The following is a 21,171-nucleotide window of genomic DNA, read 5'->3' as shown; positions in this document are numbered from 1 at the left end:
TATGAGTGTTAAAATCTCCCAAAAGTAGAAAAGGTTTAGGGAAATGATCTATCAGTGCAGCCAATACATTTATGGGTACTGCACCATCTGGAGGAAGATATATATTGCAGACAGTTCTTTCTCTCTCTTTTTTCTTTGGGGGGGCGGGGGGGTAGGGCGCAAAACAACTAAGGTCATAAGTGCCCAGTATAGAACCATAGAATGCTGGGTCTGTGAGAGTAAAAAACCGTTTTGAGGTCCAATACAGAAAGGAAGAAAAAACAAATCTAAAACATCAAAATGTTACGTAAAAGTATCTAAAAGACGGTGACAACACACCAGAGTCACCAGGTAGAAATCCAATCTCTTATCATATTACTGTTTTTTAAAAATCTTAAAACGTGAGCCACAGCTTGCACGTCATCCGCTAAAATGTACGGCAAAGCGAACGACAGCCCGACCCTGAGACATAAGTGGCTAAAATATTTGCAGAGGATCAGGAAATGTCTGATTGTTAATAGATGGGTGCAGGGTAGCCACTCAACAAGTTGCAGTGACTAAATCAGCAGTGCCCTATTCACAACCGAGCTAACATTACTTCCTCATGGCGAGACGGCTGGGAGGACATCGACCAGGCTGTTGGGAGAGATTTGACTTCTCTGAGTTTGTTCCCGTGAAGGGAGCACCAATGGTGATGCCAAAGAGACTTGATACGCCGATAGAGAAAAGTATGAATATCTTGCAAGGGAATAAGAGTAAGAGGTGGGCCGACTGAGATGGACTGAGGCTTTGGCTGCAGCATCAGTAGTGTCATTACCGGGCACACTAACATGGCCAGGAACCCACATGAACATCACTTGGGTTCCCCCATCTGGGAACAAATGGAGGTAGTCCTCGGTCCGTCGATAATGGGGTGGACTGGATCTGGATCATCCAGAGTCTGAAAGGCACTGAGGGAGTCAGATCATATCACACAGCGAGTGAGCTGGTGCCTCCGGGCGTAGTGAACAGCCTGATAAAGGGCAAAATGCCCTGCGGTAAAAATTGTGAACTGGTCAAGAAGCCGGTATTAAAACTTATCATCTCCAATGATAAAAGCACGACCAACACTGTGGGTGGACTTCGAACCATCAGTGTACAAAAATATGCTATCGGTAAGTTGTGAGCGAAGTTCAAGAAATCTGCAGCGATAGGTCAGCTCGGGAGTCGAATCCTTCGGGAGCGAGTTGAGGTCAAATGAACACAAACCTGTGCCTGAAGCCAAGGTGGTGAAGGGCTCTAACCCATTCGGAAAGTAGCAGGAAGTGTGAACTGCAGATGCTGAAGCAGTTGACAAAAGCGGACGCTGGGAGGCCGCAGAGAAGAAACGTACATCTCGTATTGGCGGTCAAGAATATCATAAAAAAAGGTGAAAGGTTGGGTGGTCTGACATGGAAGAAAGCCAACACGCATACCTACTGAGTAGGATGCCGCGCTGGCATGACAGTGGTAGTTCACCGGCTTCTGCATATAGATTCTCAAATGGGCTAGTAAGGAAGGCACCAGTGGCGAGACAGATCCCCAAATGGTGTATTGTATTTAGACGGCATAAGAGACGGTCATGCAGAGGAGTAGACAATGCATCCGTAATCCAACTTTGAGCGCACAAGAGATTGATAGAGGCAGAGTATGACAGCCCAGTCAGCTCCCCAAGAGGTACCACACAATATGTGAAGGACATTGAGGGACCGGATGCAGCATGCAGCCAGGTAGGATATGTGGGGAGACCAACTTAGTTGCCTATTGAACGCAAGCCCTAAGAACTCCACTGCATCCACGAACGGGAGAGCATTTTGGTCCAGTTACAAGGACGGCAGAAGAAATGTCTTGTACCACCAGAAGTTGTCGAAACGGATTTGGGAGCAGAAAAGCGGAAACCATTTGTGACACTGCATGAATAGAGACGGTCCAGACAACGCTGAAGACAGCATTCCAGGAGACACATCCACTGGGAGCTGCAATAAATAGCAAAGTCGTCAACGGAAAGAGAGCACGAAATGCCAGCTGGAAGGCAGTCCATAATTGGGCTGATGGCTATGGCGAAGACAACAACATTCAGTATGGAGCTCTGAGGCACCCCGTTCTCCTGTGAAAAGGTGTGGGATAATGAGGAACCCACATGTACCCGGAAAACTCGGTCTGTTAAAAATTCCCGGATCAAACTGGGAAGACGATCGTGAAGGCTCCATGTGTACATAGTACGTAGAATGCCTGTCCGCCAACAGGTATTGTAGGCTTTCTCCAAATCAGAGAATACGGCCACTGTTTGTTGCTTCTGCAGAAAATTATTCATGATGAACGTCGACATGATGACGAGATGATCAACCACTGAGCGGCGAATCGACCATTGATCATGCGTTCCATCACCTTACAAATGCTGCTGGTAAGGGAAATTGGACGGTAGCTGGAAGGAAGAGATTTATATTTACCAGGCTTAGGTAGGGGAACAATAGTATCTTCACGGCAAAGCGTGGGAAATACATCGTCAGTCCAAATACGGTTGCAGGTATCGAGGAGAAAGCGTTGTCCCACAGGAGGCAGATTCTGCAGCATGAGGACGTGGACTGTATCGGGCCCAGGAGCAGAAGACCTGGATAAGGAGAGAGCACGCTCGAGCTCCCTCACAGAAAAAGGATTATTGTAGCATTCTTGATTCAAAGAGAGAAAGGAGAATGCATGAGCTGCCTCGGCCTGTTTCTGAGAAAGGAAGGCAGTATGGTAAAGGGTGGAGCTTGAAACCTCCGTAAAGTACCGGCCCAAAGCATTGGAAACATCGACAGGGTCGACTATGACGTTTCCCACCACAGTCAGACCAGGAATCTGGGAGTGGGCGGTAGTCCCAGAAAGCTGGCACAGGCCACCCCAAATGAGAGAGGATAGAGTTGGTTGGTTGGTTGGTTGTTTTGGGGAAGACCAGACAGCATGGTCATCGGTCTCATCGGATTAGGGAAGGACAGGGAAGGAAGTCGGCCGTGCCCTTTGAAAGGAACCATCCCGGCATTTGCCTGGAGCGATTTAGGGAAATCACGGAAAACCTAAATCAGGATGGCCGGACGGGGGATTGAACCGTCGTCCTCCCGAATGCGAGTCCAGTGTAGAGGACAGAGTAAATCTGTTGAATGAGCTGGTGAAGGAAACCCAGTATGCTTTCTTGCTTTCCTTAATAGTGTGACGGCACTGCACACATAGTTGCTTGTAGCACATGGAGTTCGTTAATGTAGGATGACGGTGAAAGATACAAAGACCACGTAGTCAGGCACGAATCGCATTGCTGCACTCCACAGTCCACCAACGGACCGGGACCCGACAGGGAGAAGTAGTAGTAAGAGGGATAGAAGATTCGGCAGCCGAGATAATAATGTCCACGAGGTGCTCGACCTGATCATCACAGCTGGGAATGGCTGCTCATCAAAGACTGCCAAGGAGGAATATAGCCTCCAGTCAGCAAGAGAGAATTTCCGATGAGCGGGCCGCTGTGACGGGGTATGATTGTACAGGCGAGTCACACAAGGGAAGTGGTCACTCTAGTATCAGAAAGAGCACACCACTCAAGATGTCGAGCGAGCTGGGCAGAGCAGAGGTCTAAGTGGGAATACGTGTGCTTGGAATCAGAGAGAAACCTGGCTTCACCGGTGTTAAGGCACACAAGATTAAGACGATTAAGAAGATCCGCCAAAAGAGAACCTCTTGGCCAGGCGATAGGTGGGCCCCAAAGAGGATGACGGGCATTGGCGTCACCGAGGAGCAACGAGATGCATCAGGTCCGCCCTAGTGACAGCAGAAGGCGGAGGGAAAAGATAAATTCGGGAAGGCACAGGGGGGGGGGGGGAGGGGGGGGGGTGCAGGGACAGAGTTTCACAGGGGGGGGGGGGACAGAGCGGCACGGGGGGGGGGGGGGGGGCGAGAGAGGGACAGAGCGGCACGTGGGGGACAGAGCGGCACGGTGGGGGGAGGGGGGGAGGGAGGGAGGGACAGAGCGGCACGGTGGGGACAGAGCGGCACGGTGGGGGGGGAGGGAGGGAGGGAGGGACAGAGCGGCACGGTGGGAGGGGAGGGAGGGAGGGAGGGAGGGACAGAGCGGCACGGTGGGAGGGGAGGGAGGGAGGGACAGAGCGGCACGGTGGGAGGGGAGGGAGGGTGGGAGGGACGGAGCGGCACGGTGGGAGGGGAGGGAGGGACGGAGCGGCACGGTGGGAGGGGAGGGAGGGAGGGACGGAGCGGCACGGTGGGGGGGGAGGGAGGAAGGGACGGAGCGGCACGGTGGGGGGGGAGGGAGGAAGGGACGGAGGGAGGGAGGGAGGAAGGGACGGAGCGGCACGGTGGGAGGGAGGGAGGGAGGGAGGGAGGGAGGGACGGAGCGGCACGGTGGGGGGGGAGGGAGGAAGGGACGGAGCGGCACGGTGGGGGGGGAGGGAGGGAGGGAGGGAGGGAGGGAGGGAGGAAGGGACGGAGCGGCACGGTGGGAGGGAGGGAGGGAGGGAGGGAGGGACGGAGCGGCACGGTGGGGGGGAGGGAGGGAGGGACAGAGCGGCACGGTGGGGGGGAGGGAGGGAGGGAGGGAGGGAGGGAGGGACAGAGCGGCACGGTGGGGGGGGAGGGAGGGAGGGAGGGACAGAGCGGCACGGTGGGGGGGGAGGGAGGGAGGGAGGGACAGAGCGGCACGGTGGGGGGGAGGGAGGGAGGGAGGAACAGAGCGGCACGGGGGGGGAGGGATGGATGGAGGGAGGGAGGGAGGGAGGGAGGGACAGAGCGGCACGGGGGGGGGAGGGATGGAGGGACAGAGCGGCACGGGGGGGAGGGAGGGAGGGACAGAGCGGCACGGGGGGAGGGATGGAGGGACAGAGCGGCACGGGGGGAGGGAGGGAGGGACAGAGCGGCACGGGGGGGGGGGGGAGGGAGGGACAGAGCGGCACGGGGGGGGGAGAGAGGGTCAGTGCGGCAAGGGGGGGGAGGGAGGGTCAGAGCGGCACGGGGGGGAGGGAGGGTCAGAGCGGCACGGGGGTGGGGGAGGGGGAGGGAGGGTCAGAGCGGCTCAGGGGGGGGAGGGAGGGTCAGAGCGGCTCAGGGGGGGGAGGGAGGGTCAGAGCGGCTCGGGGGGGGGGGGGGGGGAGGGAGGGTCAGAGCGGCACGGGGGGGGGGAGGGAGGGTCAGAGCGGCACGGGGGGGGGGAGGGAGGGTCAGAGCGGCACGGGGGGGGGGAAGGGAGGGTCAGAGCGGCACGGGGGGGAGGGGGGGAGGAGGGACAGAGCGGCACGGGGGGGGGGGGAAGGAGGGACAGAGCGGCACGGGGGGGGGGGAGGGACAGAGCGGCACGGGGGGGGGGGAGGGAGGGTCAGTGCGGTAAGGGGGGGGGGAGGGAGGGTCAGTGCGGTAAGGGGGGGGGAGGGAGGGTCAGAGCGGCACGGAGGGGTGGGGGGGAGGGAGGGACAGAGCGGCACGGGGGTGGGGGGGGGGGGGAGTGAGGGACAGAGCGGCGTGGAAATCGTCATCAGACTGCACGTGATCGCAATGGAAAATGACCCCCTGGACCATGGTTGAGGCTTTTATGGGGAGTGACAGAAACAGAAATATCACCCAGCTTATCACAGGTGAGTAACACTCGGAATTGGGCTAGGGATGCTGTCTGATTCAATACTGTGCCGTTTCACATCTTGGACAGTACTGTCACTTCTCCAAACTTATCCTCAAGGTGTTCCACGAAAAACTGAGGTTTCATAGGTAAAAAGGAGTACCCATCAGTTCTGCTACAGACTAAAAACCAAGGTGAATATGGCTCTCTCCGTTCTGTAGCTCTACATTCCTCCCATGGTGTAGCTAGGGACGGAAATGGTTTAGGGCTATACCTGTCGGCATTGTATTCTATCTCGCCCTTTTTATAGACTGCTGGCACCATACGGTCACCAGCAAGACATGACTTAGTCCGCTTCATTGCGGGTCATCCGCCCTGATGCCACCCACTACGATCAGGGGCTCTCCCCTCAGACACCACCTAGCCACAGCAAAGGCCACCTGTCATGATGGCTGTTTCCGGGAGTCCTGAAGCCCCAGGAAGACAGGCATCCACTCCTTGGCATAGGTGAGGCGTTCACAGGTCAGGCATCAGCAGTATGATCCCTGTGTTGTCAGGGGGCTACCACCAAATGGGTACATGACAGCTGGCTACCGTGCTGGATACTGGGCACAGAGAAACCCAATATTGTCATGGGGGCAAAAGAGGACAGAAGACAATGGAGGATGACATACCCCGGAAAGTGTCCTCGCCCAAATAGTTGAATCGCAGGTGGAGATGCAAAGCCATGACAAGGGATTCAGGAGATCGAATCTAAGGGCACTATGGGTAACTCGTGCACCACATAAGGCGTCCTTCCCCCATATGGCCTGCACTTCTGTAGGATTTGAAAGTGGCAGGTCAAACCATAGAACAGGATCTGAACTAATACGGCTGAAAAGTGTTAGACCCCTTTTAGTCGCCTCTTATGATAGGCAGTAATAAGTCGGGCCTATTCTAACCTCCGGAGCCGCATGGGGGCCGTCTTATTGATTCCCAAACTTGTGCAGTGGAAATGGACTGATTAATGGAAGTTGTGAATTCCCTCCAGGAAGCCTCCTCCATTTTTTGATCATTCGCCTCACATGAGGTCTCGCGGACCTGAAGATATGAATATTGTCTGTAGTTGGACAGTGTTTGAAGTTCCACAGAGCTGTCCGTCTGGCCCTGATTGACAATTAACAGTCATCATTCCACCAAGGTCAAGCCGTCGTCTGAGGTGGTTACTACACCTGGAAATAGACTCTGCGGCTGCCCTTTGGATCTCAGGGATGATATGGGCCACCGTCCCTGTGCACAACCCTTCTGTTTAAAAATAGCCTGTCGACTGTACTGCAACCAATTTGCCCTTTGTATCATCCACCTGTGTGGTCTCCTGTTGGCCACCGTCCAAATCTATAGACAGATTGACATTGGGAAGTGGTAACTAGACTGTAAATCTGGAGTCACTTCCCACTAAACTGAGTCTGCAATAGCTAGAGAACAAAAACAAAGGTCAATGGCTGAAAAAGACCCTGTAGCTGTAGAAAAGTGAGTCATCTGACCCGCGTTCAGAAGGCAGATATTCTCACAATGGACAAAGTGCTCGATGATCCGCCCCTGGAGCAAGTGGTAGCTGAGCCCCACAGCACATTGGGGGCATTGTCCTCCACAAGGAGGAATGGGCGTGGGAGTGCCTGGAAGAGTTCTGCCAGTGGCTCTGCATCCAAAGCATCATTAGGGGGCAGGTACAAAGAACACACTATGATATTAAAGGGTGCGAGAACATTCACAGGATTGCTGCGTGGTCACGGTAGGATGAACAGGAGAGGAGCGGTATCTGTCATCAAGGAAAATAGCCACACCACCTTTAGCCCTGTCTTCAGTACTATCGTCCTTCCTGTATGCGTGGTAGCCCCGTAATGCAGGTGTGCTGGTGACTTGAAGATGTGTTTCTTGTAAGCAGATGCAGAAAGGTTTATCCTGGACCAGTAGCTGCAATTCTTTCAAATGTGAGCGATATCTATTCAAATTCCACTGCACTGGCTGGCAATGGTTGTTCTTTTCTTTCTCCCTCGGAAGCGGTGATTTACCGGGGAGGTCAGGGGGAACATTAGCCAGTTCCCTGCTATCCAGTTCCTCTGACTGGAAGTCCGTATCCTGAACAGCATATTCCCCATCAGAAAGGGAGAGAGCTCACCAATCCGAAGGTTTAAATACTGCTTTCTTGGACTTAAAACTACTTTTTGAACAATGTTTTTCTTTACTGACAGGAGGAGGTGGTTGCCCAGGTTGCGGGAATGGCTTATCTGATTTCTGATGTTGGGCAGTGGCATGTGGCTTAAACGGTAAGCCTATTGCTGAGGGCTTCTGAACGACAACAGTTGCAAGTGGAGCCTTTCTCCCACAGGTACACGGACAAGTGCATGTGCTCGTACTTGAATCTGTTTTCTGAGTTTGTGTGGAGGCATCACACTTGCCGACTGGTGTCTTACGGGCTGATGCAAAAGAAGTAGCAAAAACTAGCGGTTGCATAGTTTTGAAAGCTTTTCTAGCTTCACCATAAGATATGCGTATCTACTTTCAACTCCTGAAGTTTCCTTTCCTCATTGTAAACCCCAAACTTTCTGCTCTACACTGGGTGATTCTCAGGGCAGTTTACACATTTCGGAGGAAGTGTACTAGAAGTGCCCAACTCGTTAGCTGAGCCCCCACAATTGCCACACATAGACTTCCCATTACATCCCATAGGGGTATGGCCAAATATTTGACATTTGTAGCATCATTTGGGGTTAGGAACAAACGGGCGAATTGTTGGTATGTCTGGCCTTCGAAAGTGAAGAAGTTATTAAAGGGAACAGCCATGGGTACCAGGATGGGCCCCTCGTACGCCAACCTATTTATGGGTCGCTTAGGGGAAGCCTTCTTGGTTACCCAGGCCTACCAACCGAAAGTTTGATACAGATTTATTGATGACATCTTCATGATCTGGACTCACAGTGAAGAAGAACTCCAGAATTTCCTCTCCAACCTCAACTCCTTTGGTTCCATCAGATTCACCTGGTCCTACTCCAAATACCATGCTACTTTCCTTGTCGTTGACCTCCATCTGTCCAATGGCCAGCTTTCACACATCCGTCCACATCAAACCCACCAACAAGCAACAGTACCTCCATTATAACAGCTGCCACCCATTCCACATCAAACGGTCCCTTCCCTACAGCCTAGGTCTTCGTGGCAAACGAATCTGCTCCAGTCCGGAATCCCTGAGCCATTACACCAACAACCTGAAAACAGCTTTCGCATCCCACAACTATCCTCCCAACCTGATACAGAAGCAAATTACCAGAGCCACTTCCTCATTCCCTCAAACCCAGAACCTCCTACAGAAGAACCCCAAAAGTGCCCCACTTGTGACAGGATACTTTCCAGGACTGGATCAGACTCTGAATGTGGCTCTCCAGCAGGGATACGAATTCCTCAAATCCTGCCCTGAAATGAGATCCATCCTTCATGAAATCCTCCCCACTCCACCAAGAGTGTCTTTCCACCGTCCACCTAACCTTCGTAACCTCTTTGATCATCCCCATGAAATCCCCAAACCACCTTCCCTACCCTCTGGCTCCTACCCTTGTAACCGCCCCTGGTGTACAACCTGTCCCATGCACCCTCCCACCACCACCTACTCCAGTCCTTTAACCCGGAAGTTGTACTTGATCAAAGGCAGAGCCACATGTGAAAGCACCCATGTGATTTACCAACTGACCTGCCTACACTGTGAAGCTTTCTATGTGGGAATGACCAGCAACAAACTGTCCATTCGCATGAATGGACACAGGCAGACAGTGTTTGTTGGTAATGAGGATCACCCTGTGGCTAAACATGCCTTGGTGCATGGCCAGCACATCTTGGCACAGTGTTACACCGTCCGGGTTATCTGGGTACTTCCCACTAACTCCGGAGATGGGAACTTGCCCTTCAGTATATCCTCTCTTCCCGTTACCCACCAGGCCTCAACCTCCGCTAATTTCAAGTTGCCGCTGCTCATACCTCACCTGTCATTCAACAACATCTTTGCCTCTGCACTTCCACCTCGACTGACATCTTTGCCCAAACTCTTTGCCTTTACAAATGTCTGCTTGTGTCTGTATATGTGCGGATAGATATATAGATATTTGTGTGTGTGTGTGTGGGGGGGGGGGGGGGGGGGGGGGGAAGTGGGGGGGGGGGGCGCGAGAGTATACCTGTCCTTCCCCCCCCCCCCAAGGTAAGTCTTTATATATATAAAAGTGTGTACCTTCCTCGATGCCCAGGCGGTGAAGCCAAGAACCCCGTCCTATGAAACACACAAATTCCACCGCCGCACCGCATGGTGGTCGCTGAAGTATGACCGGAGGGAAATGACTATGTGTCAGTCCCAATGGACAGAATAGGAGACAGCTAAAAAAGGCACATGGAAAATGGGCTAAAAAACACCATACAAAAGTGGAGGTCCAAAACTAAAAATTAAATGGCCTTCACCATATTGCTTAGGCGGATAAAAAGTAAAACATGGTTGACAGCCCGCGCATTATTCGCTATAACAGCTGATAAATCAGATGGCAAACCCAATCTGGAACGTAAATTGGTAAAAAAAGGCATTCCAGCAGGAATTAGCGGACAGTTAAATGTTGGACGCAATGCACACAAAGTGGTGGGACCGAGAGGAGGTCATCCAATGCGCCGTGTGCCCTCAGCCCAAATGCGGTTGTATGTGTTAAGCAGAAAATGCTTACCCACAAGAGAGAGGTGCTGCGACAACTGAATGTCGATAGTGTCTGGCCCTGGAGCAGAGGATCAGGATGAACTAAGAGCATGATCTTGTTCCCTCATAGTGAAGGCAGCATTGTAGCACTCATGATTTGGAGAAGAGAAGGGTATCGCCAGACCCTCCACCACTCGTTTCGGATCGATGAAGGCAGGGTGATAGTGGGAAGAGCTCGAAACTTCCGCATCATGGTCGCCCAAGGTGTTGGAGATAGAAATAGGATCCAGGATGACATCGGCACCTACTGTCAGGCCGGAAATGGGGATCTTGGTTCCAGAGTGTCGTCCGAGGTTGGCCCACATCACAGAGGAAGGTGTGGGACTCTTAAAAGAACTAGTGAATGAAATCCAACTAGCTCTCATGCTGTCCCGAAGAACTCAATGACACTTTGCATGCATCTGTTTATAATGAATGCAGTTTTTCAGTGTAAGGTGGCGGTTAAAAACGCAGAGAGCATGTCTCCCTGTGTGAATTGCGTCATAGTGTCTACATCTACATGATTACTCTGCAATTCACATTTAAGTGCTTGGCAGAGGGTTCATCGAACCACAATCATACTATCTCTCTACCATTCCAATCCCGAACAGCGCGCGGGAAAAACGAACAACTAAACCTTTCTGTTCAAGCTCTGATTTCTCTCATTTTATTTTGATGATCATTCCTACCTATGTAGGCTGGGCTCAACAAAATATTTTCGCATTCGGAAGAGAAAGTTGGTGACTGAAATTTCGTAAATAGATCTCGCCGCAACGAAAAAGTCTCTGCTTTAATGACTTCCATCCCAACTCGCGTATCATATCTGCCACACTCTCTCCCCTATTACGTGATAATACAAAACGAGCTGCCCCTTTTTGCTCCCTTTCGATGTCCTTCGTCAATCCCACCTGGTAAGGATCCCACACCGCACAGCAATATTCTAACAGAGAGTGAACGAGTGTAGTGTAAGCTGTCTCTTTAGTGGACTTGTTGCATCTTCTAAGTGTCCTGCCAATGAAACGCAACCGTTGGCTCGCCTTCCGCACAATATTATCTATGTGGTCTGAAGTTGTTCGTAATTTTAACACCCAGGTACTTAGTTGAATTGACAGCCTTGAGAACTGTACTATTTATCGAGTAATCGAATTCCAACGGATTTCTTTTGGAACTCATGTGAATCACCTCACACTTTTCATTATTTAGCGTCAACTGCCACCTGCCACACCATACAGCAATCTTTTCTAAATCGCTTTGCAACTGATACTGGTCTTCGGATGACCTTACTAGACAGTAAATTACAGCATCATCTGCGAACAACCTAAGAGAACTGCTCAGATTGTCACCCAGGTCATTTATATAGATCAGGAGCAGCAGAGGTCCCAGGACGCTTCCCTGGGGAACACCTGATATCACTTCAGTTTCACTCGATGATTTGCCAACTATTACTACGAACTGCGACCTTCCTGATAGGAAATCACGAATCCAGTCGCACAACTGAGACGATACCCCATAGGCCCACAGCTAGATTAGAAGTCGCTTGTGAGGAACGGTGTCAAAAGCTTTCCAGAAATCTACAAATACGGAATCAACTTGAGATCCCCTGTCGATAGCGGCCATTACTTCGTGCGAATAAAGAGCTAGCTGCATTGCACAAGAACGATGTTTTCTGAAACCATGCTGATTACGTATCAATAGATTGTTCCCTTCGAGGTGATTCATAATGTTTGAATACAATATATGCTCCAAAACCCTACTGCAAACCGACATCAATGATATAGATCTGTAGTTCGATGAATTACTCCTACTACCCTTCTTAAACACTGATGCGACCTGCGCAATTTTCCAGTCTGTACGTACAGATCTATCGGTGAGCGAGCGGTTGTATATGGTTGCTAAGTAGAGAGCTATTGTATCGGCATAATCTGAAAGGAACCGAACTGGTATACAATCTGGACCTGAAGACTTGCCCGTATCAAGCGATTTGAGTTGCTTCGCAACCCCTAAGGTATCTACTTCTAAGAAACTCATGCTAGCAGCTGTTCGTGTTTCAAATTCTGGAATATTCCATTCGTCTTCCCTGGTGAAGGAATTTCGGAAAACTGCGTTCAATCACTTCGCTTTAGCGGCACAGTCGTTGGTAACAGTACCATCGGCACTGAGCAGCGAAGGTATTGACTGCGTCTTGCCGCTTGTGTACTTTACATACAACCAGAATTTCTTCACATTATCTAACAAATTTCGAGACAATGTTTCGTTGTGGAACCTATTAAAGGCATCTCGCATTGAAGTCCGTGCCAAATTTCGCGCGTCTGTAAATTTTAGCCAATTTTCGGGATTTCACGTTCTTCTGAACTTCGCATGCTTTTTCCGTTGCCTCTGCAACAGCGTTTGGATCTGTTTTGAGTACCATGGGGGATCAGTTCCATCTCTTACCAATTTAAGACGTATGAATCTCTCAATTGCTGTTGCTACTATATCTTTGAATTTGAGCCACATCTCGTCTACATTTGCATAGTCAGTTTGGAAGGAATGGAGATTGTCTCTTAGGAAGGCTTCTAGTGACACTTTATCCGCTTTTTTAAATAAAATTATTTTGCGTTTGTTTCTGGTGGATTTGAGAGAAATGGTATGGAGCCTAGCTACAACGAACTTATGATCACTAATCCCTGTATCAGTCACGATGCTCTCTATTAGCTCTGGATTGTTTGTGGCTAAGAGGTCAAGTGTGTTTTCACAACTATTTACAATTCGCATGGGTTCGTGGACTAACTGCTCGAAATAACTTTCGGAGAAAGCATTTAGGACAATCTCGGAAGATGTTTTCTGCCTACCACTGGTTTTGAACAAGTATTTTTGCCAACATATCGAGGGAAGGTTGAAGTCCCCACCAACTATAACTGTTTGAGTGGGGTATTCATTTGTTACGAGACTCAAATTTTCTGTGAACTGTTCAGCAACTATATCATCGGAGTCTTGGGGTCAGTAGAAGGAGCCAATTATTAACTGTTAAGTATAACCTCCACCCATACCAATTCGCACGGAGTATCTACTTCGACTTCACTACAAGATAAACCACTACTGACAGACACAAACATTCCACCACTAATTCTGCCTAATCTATCTTTCCTGAACACCGTCTGTGACTTTGTAAAAATTCCTGCAGAACTTATTTGAGGCTTTAGCCAGCTTTCTGTACCTATAACGATTTCAGCTTCTGTGCTTTCTATTAGCGCTTGAAGCTCACTGACTTTCCCAGCACAACTACAACAATTTACAACTACAATTCCGACTGTTCCTTGATCCAAGCACGTCCTGTATTCGCCATGCACCCTTTGAGATTGCAGCCCACCACGTACTTTCCCGAGGCCTTCTAACCTAAAAAACCGCCCATTCCACGCCACACAGCCTCCGCTACCGGTGTAGCCACCAGCTGAGTGTAGTGAACTCCTGACCTATTCAGCGGAACCCGAAACACCACCACTGTATGGCGCAAGTCAAGGAATCTGCAGCCAGCACGGTCGCAAAACCATTTGAGCCTCTGATTCAGACCCTCCACCTGGCTCTGCACCAAAGATCCGTAGTCGGTTCTGCCAACAATGCTGCAGATGGTGAGCTCTGCCTTCATCTCGTAAGCAAGACCGGCAGCCTTCACCAAATCAGATAGCCGCTGGAATCCAGAGAGTACTTCCTCAGATCCTAAGCGACACACGTCATTAGTGCAGACATGTGCCACCACCTGCAGCTGGCTGCACCCTGTGCTCTTTATGGCATCCGGAAGGACCCTTTCTACATCAGGAATGACTCCACCCGGAATGCACACGGAGTGCACACTGGATTTCTTCCCCTCCTTAGCCGTCATATCCCTAAGGGGCCCCATTACGCGCCTAACATTGGAGCTCCCAACCACCCTCTGCGATTGCATCAGTCCACCAAGGGACTGGGACACGAAGTGTTAAAGAGGAAGTGCAAGGAATGGAACATTCTGCAGCAGTAAGGATAATGTTGGTGAGATAGTCCACCTGGTCATCAGAGCTGAGGAAATCTTGTTCTGCGAAGGTCGCCAGGGAGGAGTAAAGCTGCCAGTCAGCCTTAGTAAGCTACCATTTGGCCGTGCATGTGGATGGGATAGGAGTCAGCAGACGGAGAGCACACGGGAAATGGTTGCTCGAGTACGCGTCAGAAAGAACAGACCACTCAAGACGATGGGCAAGCTGGGCAGTGCAGAAGGATAGTCCAACTGGGAATAGGGGTGCGAGGAGTCAGAAAGGAAAGTGGCTGCTCCAGTGTTAAGGTAGATGAGGTTGAGTTGGTTAAGAAGGTCAGCCAAGAGGGCACCTCTCTGGCAGGTCCTGGGAGAACCCCAAAGGGTATTATGCACATTAAAGTCACCGAGTAGCAAAAACAGGGGAGGCAGCTGCCCAATAAGCTGAAGGAAGTCTGCCCTGGTGACATCAAAGGACGGAGGTACATAAATGGTACAGAGGGAGAAAGTCAGGTGGGGAAGGAAAAGGCGAACAGCAACAGCTTGAAGACGGGTAGTCACGGAGATGGGTTGACTATGAAGGTCATCCCGCATGAGCAGCACGAAGCCCCCATGAGATGGGATGCTGACCTCAGGGCAAAGGTCAGAATGAGCTGGTAAGTAATGTGAAAGCTCAAAGCGGTCTTGAGGGCGTAACTTCGTTTCTTGAAGGCAGAGTACAAGAGGGTGCTGCGAAGCTAAAAGCAGCTGTAAATCCTCTGTGGGACCAAAGGGTGCGAATGTTCCATTGGAGGACAGTCATGAGGAGGAAGAGATTTAGGGGTGTCAACTCGGTGGCCACCGAGGGACAGCCGGTGGAGAGTCGCTACTACAGGGCACAGAAGCAGGAACATCCTGCTCCGTGGGGTCCACAGAAGTATCAGCGTGCTTGTGTGGTCAGTCTGTGGAGTGAAAATGGGAACGGATGGTGATGCGCAGCGGTGAAACAGAGGTCGGCCGGGCTAAGTGACCACGTGGTGACACCATCGAGTAGGATCTTCATGTAGGTGAAAGAGAAGACCATTTGACTTTAGCAGACTTCTTTGAGCTCTTCCAGTTAGAGGATGTCTTGGGTGTTGTTTGGTTGGAGGGACAGAAGAAGTCTTCTCGAGAGTACTCCTTCTGTCCTTTCCTGGCTGCCAGTTGTGTAGAGGGTAGCTTTGTCCCCTTAGGCTAGAGTTTGATGGTTTGTTGCACAGCGGGACAGGGGGGAGTCCAGCACTGCTACCTTGACACTGGGCGATTCACAACCTCAGAGCCAAATTTGAGGTCGCATGTCTGCGTGGCTAAGTCCTTCATGGAGCGAGGGGTAACAAGAACTGAACTAGGTGCCAGACAGGAAAACACAGGGTTTGTGATTAGCCAGTAACTTACGAGCTACTGGGTACGGCATTTTTTCCTTTACCCGAATCTCTTGAACAGCCCGCTCATCCAGATACACGGAACAATCCCAGGAGGCGGCGGCATGGCCACCAGCGCAGTTGATAAAGCAGGGAGAAGGAGGCACGTTCGACAAGACGGTCAAGGGTGGTTGAAACGATGACACTGGTAGCAGTGCACCGGATTCAGAATATACGGCTGGACTGTGATGATTTTATAGCCTGCTTTAATCTTGAATGGGAACACCACCCTACCAAAGATGAGGAAAAGAGTGCGAGTGGGCAGCAAGGAGGAATCAACCTTTTTCATTACATGATGGACGGCAATGACACCCTGATCTGAGGGGTAAGATTGTATTTCTGCCACGGTTAGACTGTCAAGCAGCCTGATGTAAATTACACCACGGGAAGAATTCAAAGTTCTATGTGCCTCGACACGGACTGGATAGTCGTGGAGAAGTGAGGCAGCAAGTAGTAGCTGTGCTTGAGAATCAGAAGCCAACTGCAAAAGCAAACTGCCATTCTGTAAATGAGAGCAAGATTTCACAGGGCCAGCAATGGCATCAACACCTTTCTGAATAATAAACAGACTGACCGTGGCGAAGGACTGACCGTCTTCGGTAAATGATACCAGAAGGAACTGTGGTGCAGTGGGAAGGGTCTTCGAATAAGTACCCTCATTACGTTTAAGTTTTGTCGACGTCGATGGAGAGGAAGATTGACTCATCATGAGGAAATCCCCCATGATTGCCAGCATCACTGATGGTGCACTCCCTCCAACTGGGGGCGGGGGGGGGGGGGGGGGGGGGGGGCTTCACAAGGGGGCACACCCGCCTTAGGTGATTGTTCAGACTTCAGAGGTCACACATCCCAAACACCTGACGGAGGGACCAGTGGCAATTTGGGAAGGTTACAGCTCAGGCAATCACCCCTCCCTGGGCCTGGACTGTATGTACCAGGGGGTACATGCGAACCCTACCTGTTGACCCGGGGCTGGGAATTACGTGTTACCCAGTCACCTTTTACGTGCCAGACATGTGGGCCGGCTTTCAGGAGCGCACAGGGAAGAAGAAGAAGAAGAAGAAGAAGAAGAAGACGAATCCTCAAACGCCAAAGCAAGATATGAGAGGAGAAGAGAAGCAAAGAATGGAAAAGGGAGCCAGAAAGAAAGTTCAGATTGTTCACAGGTCAGAGACAGAATGCAGAACATTCCCAATAATACCCCAGACATGTTCCCCAACGGAGGGGAAAAAAGAATAGCAAGAGGATAGAAATACAGCATGGAAGGGAAAAAGTGCTGCAAAGGCTTGGGCCCCGTGGTAGACAAGCACGAACCCGCCAAAGAGAGGCCAAAGGCGAGCTCCCTGGGGGGCAAATAATTGTTGAAGCTGACAATGCTCTGGGTTATAAGGGCAAGTCTAACAGCTGGGTTGACCAAAAGGGCCATTTTGCTCCAAAACCCAATTAGACCTTTGGCTCCTGGTATACCCGGAGTATGAAGTTTATGCAGAAATATGCTTGAATGACAGGTGGGCCTGATAATTTCTTTTCACTCATTCTGAAGTGGCTACAGACAAACAAGTAGAACAGAACTACTGTTCTATGCCATTTTTACAGCATCCTACTATTCATTGGAAGGTACTTCAGTATCTCTCTACCACTGAAACTTGGGTGGAACACTTCAGCAACAGCCACGCGGGATTAGCCATGGGGTCTAAGGTGCTGCAGCCATGGGCTGTGCGGCTGGACCCGGCGGAGGTTCGAGTCCTCCCTCGGCCATGGGTGCGTGTGTTTGTCCTTAGGATAATTTAGGTTAAGTAGTGTGTAAGCTTAGGGACTGAACCTTAGCAGTTAAATCCCAGATTTCACACACATTTGAACACCCTTCAGCAATTCAATAAAATTGTTACTGTGCATATTCCCTGTTAGAAAAAAATACAGGATGTTAGTTGGATGGACATAAGGTTCAATACAACTGCCGAAACTTCAAATCAAACTAAAATCGTTTGCCTTGTGTGGAGAGGCAAGTCATTCATAAAATACTTAGTTCATCAGGTTTTTAATCAATATTTACTACACCCATCACATAAATGCAGTCAATTAGTAAATTTCTAAGCTCAACAGTATGTTTTTGTTTAACAGCCCTACCCAGAATATACACTGCAATAAAAATAAACTGCTTACCAAACATCTGCAATATGCAACACCTTTTTTTACCTAAATCAACCTTTCGTCTCAATTCTACACAGTTTGCGAGAAAATTCATGTCTGCTTCCCCCTTCCTCTATTGCTGCAGCAATACAGACATAAGTCCGTTACAGATTTTAGGTAGGAGTAGTGTGACTGTGAAATGGCAGGAAAAATCTTCCTAGTATTTCCATTAAGTTATTTACGGAAACCACGGAGAAACTGCTTAGTGTAATCAGAATTGAATTTCGTTCCAGACAGAATTCTATCAGAATTAATTCTATCCCATAGACCAATACCCCAACATCTTGCATTAGGATACTACAAACTGCAATGTGATCCGTCAAACGACTGTCCAAAGAAATGAAAATGTGATTAAATGATGACTAACTGAAAACCTCAGCTGCCGACAGGTGTTGTTGACATACCTCGATGTGGACAGCTGAAAATGTGTGCCCCAACCAGGACTCGATCCCGGGATGTCCTGCTTACATGGCAGACGCTCTATCCATCTGAGCCACCGAGGACACCGTCTTCATATATATAGTTAAAGGCTACCCAGCCACTGACCTTTGTCTGTGCAAATGCGCACAGGTTGCCCTAACTCTTACGGGAATCGCCAAAGCGTGCGCGAGTAATGAGTGAGTGGGCAAATGTCTATAAGGTACAATACATTTGTAGAATTGTGGACAGTTGGGAATGCGAGTCTCACGGGAAGCATGCAAGGGATAAGTCCCTGCAGTCATGCTATTCATCTGTGTCCTCGGTGGCTCAGATGGATAGAGCATCTGCCATGTAATCACGAGATCCCGGGTTCGAGTCCCAGTCGGTGCACACATTTTCAGTTGTCCACATCGAGGTATATCAACAACACCTGTCGGCAGCTGAGGTTTTCAATTAGTCATCATTTATTCCAGGGAAAAGCTGCACGGTCATCAGCAGTAACTGTTCTTTCGAGAACAAGTTACTGTCTTCGTAGAAAATGTGATTATTTGTAAGACTGGCTACACCTAGTTGAACGCTTGACTGTTACTGCTAGAAATTACCAGTGTTTTGCTGAGTCCATCGATATAGGAAGGGATGGTGTGAAATCAAATTTGTCTAGCAAATGCCTTTTACATTTCTTTTTAACCACAAAATAAAACAAAGACACAACGAGCACAAGTAAGTGCCTTTACAAGACATGTAGTGCAATAACTTCATGACCTCGACAAGTAAAATAAATAATTAATTGTTGAAGAGGTCAGAAATATAACATCGGCAAACTAAATGAAATCTGCATTTCAACAGAACTAAAGATGGATAATATTAACTTACTTTACATAACGTCAGCATTTCCCTCCCCATTGTGAAGCACAAGTCTTCTCCCAATTTCTGGCGTGCAAACAATAAGCCGTACAAATTATGGTAAGTTTAAGGGCCAACAGCTGATATACTAGCACTAAGTAAATGCAACTGTTACATCCGAAGATGCACTATTTATCTCTAGCTTAAGTATGTCTGGCGTGAGCTTTATGTTGGTAAAATACTATTGTTGTACATCCTCCATTACCAATATTGTATTCTGATGACTCACATCACATCTCCAGAAAGCATACTGGAAATGCCATTACATTTGGTTACATCAGCCACAGCGACGCGTGTCTACTTAGTTGGCATAATTAGTACGAAGAGCAATAAATTGCAGATTGTGTTATAATGGACACTAGTCTATTAACAGGAAGAAGAGTTGCCCCACCCGTCCGAACGACGCCGATAATTGCTGGCCATCAAGACCACTCGATCATTTCGACGAGAAGCTATACTCTAGCGAAGCGAACATAGTGTTCATCATTTAAAAGAATTTACTTGTACTCTTTCAGCCTCGATTCACAGAAACGATGCCGCGCCGTTAGAGGCGTTATATCTCGGAGGCTTTTATTGATGAATTATCAAATGCAACAAATTTTGTTATTCTCCACACAAAAGTAATGCGATTTACATTCTCTTTACGCCCACCTTCAGAAAACTTGATGCCGTACTGAAACGCAGTTCTCTTATATTGTCCTCTTCTAAATGACTGCTGCAAATATTACTATTAACGTTTACTAAATCGTTTATTTTTAAAGTTCACATGTAGCAGTACTAGTAGTAGTTTACATTAAATAATGAAACAGTAAAATTACGGGCCACTGAGAAACCTACCTGCAGACAACTGGAAAGGTAAACAAAAGATTTTACACACATATATCAACAGTAACGTCGTGCATACACCACAGCTGTAAATAATCTATAACATATCGTGACTGACACAAATATTATGTAACAAGTCACAATGTTTTCAAATCCAACCACACCTTCAACTTCACCCGCTGTATAATATACAACTTCCTACATTCTCATGGCAGCATGCTGCGCATTTAAATTTTGGCGGCACTACATGATACGATCAAAGTACTTAGCTTGGTCAAAAAGATCAAGGATTGAAAAATCCATAAAATTGATGGTCTAATCGATACACAAGTACTTCTACTACTCAGAAGGAGTTACTTTCTAATTATAGCCGAATAAATAAAATATTCATTGTTTTCTTTTATAATAATTATTTATTTTGGTAATTAGAAAACAAAGTTATTGTAGAATACTAATAACAACAAACACGTAATATGGCAGATCCTACATAAACGCCCCGTAAACGATCAAAAGTGTTTGATACAAATTGCTCTTATCTAACCAGGAATTTGCCAAGCAAGCTCTTACACGTTCAAACAACGTTTCTTAGTTTAACCTCACTTTTAAGCAGACGCTCTGTCCTCCTAACTATTTTGACAGTTATGAGAACAGCCACAAATGCAGACAAACCAGCCCTGGCATTGACTTTGGCACTATGTTTAAAGAAGAAAGAGAAGAAGAAAACAAGACTGGGCTAGGGAATGGCTCAAAATAAGAGATTTGCCCATGAATGGAAATGTTACCCTTAGAACCTGATTGATTAGGCCTACATCAACTTTCTTCCAGTAGAAACTGGAATTTTTTAAAACTTGTTAACGCCCTCCGAAAGGATGTGTCAAACAAGCCCGTACACGTACCACGAAAGCTTGTCAGTTTAATCTTACTTTTGAAACAGAAGCTTTTCGTATATCTTGTATTTTCACACTAGTAAGAATGGCTACAACTGCAGATAAAGCATTTGTAGTAGCATGGAGAGTTGCATCAAACCACTCTGCGGACCTGTGGTGGCTAGTAGGTATACATTCTGGGTGTTCACAAATTTTTA

General features: G+C 48.8%; 1 protein-coding gene across 1 annotated transcript in view; it reads right to left on the bottom strand.

Moving 5' to 3' along the window:
- LOC124795157 (PC-esterase domain-containing protein 1A-like) overlaps positions 1-20,309 on the bottom strand; it is a 262,282-nt gene extending 241,973 nt beyond the window's left edge. The window contains exon 1 of the mRNA XM_047259045.1: positions 20,100-20,309. The gene's annotated coding sequence lies outside the window, so the exon portion shown is untranslated. The remainder of the gene's footprint in view (positions 1-20,099) is intronic.
- Positions 20,310-21,171: the final 862 nt, after the last annotated feature.

This window comes from Schistocerca piceifrons, chromosome 4 (assembly GCF_021461385.2).
Source record: "Schistocerca piceifrons isolate TAMUIC-IGC-003096 chromosome 4, iqSchPice1.1, whole genome shotgun sequence".
In the NCBI taxonomy this organism is placed as follows: domain Eukaryota; kingdom Metazoa; phylum Arthropoda; class Insecta; order Orthoptera; family Acrididae; genus Schistocerca; species Schistocerca piceifrons.
This window is presented reverse-complemented; position numbering and strand designations above follow the sequence as displayed.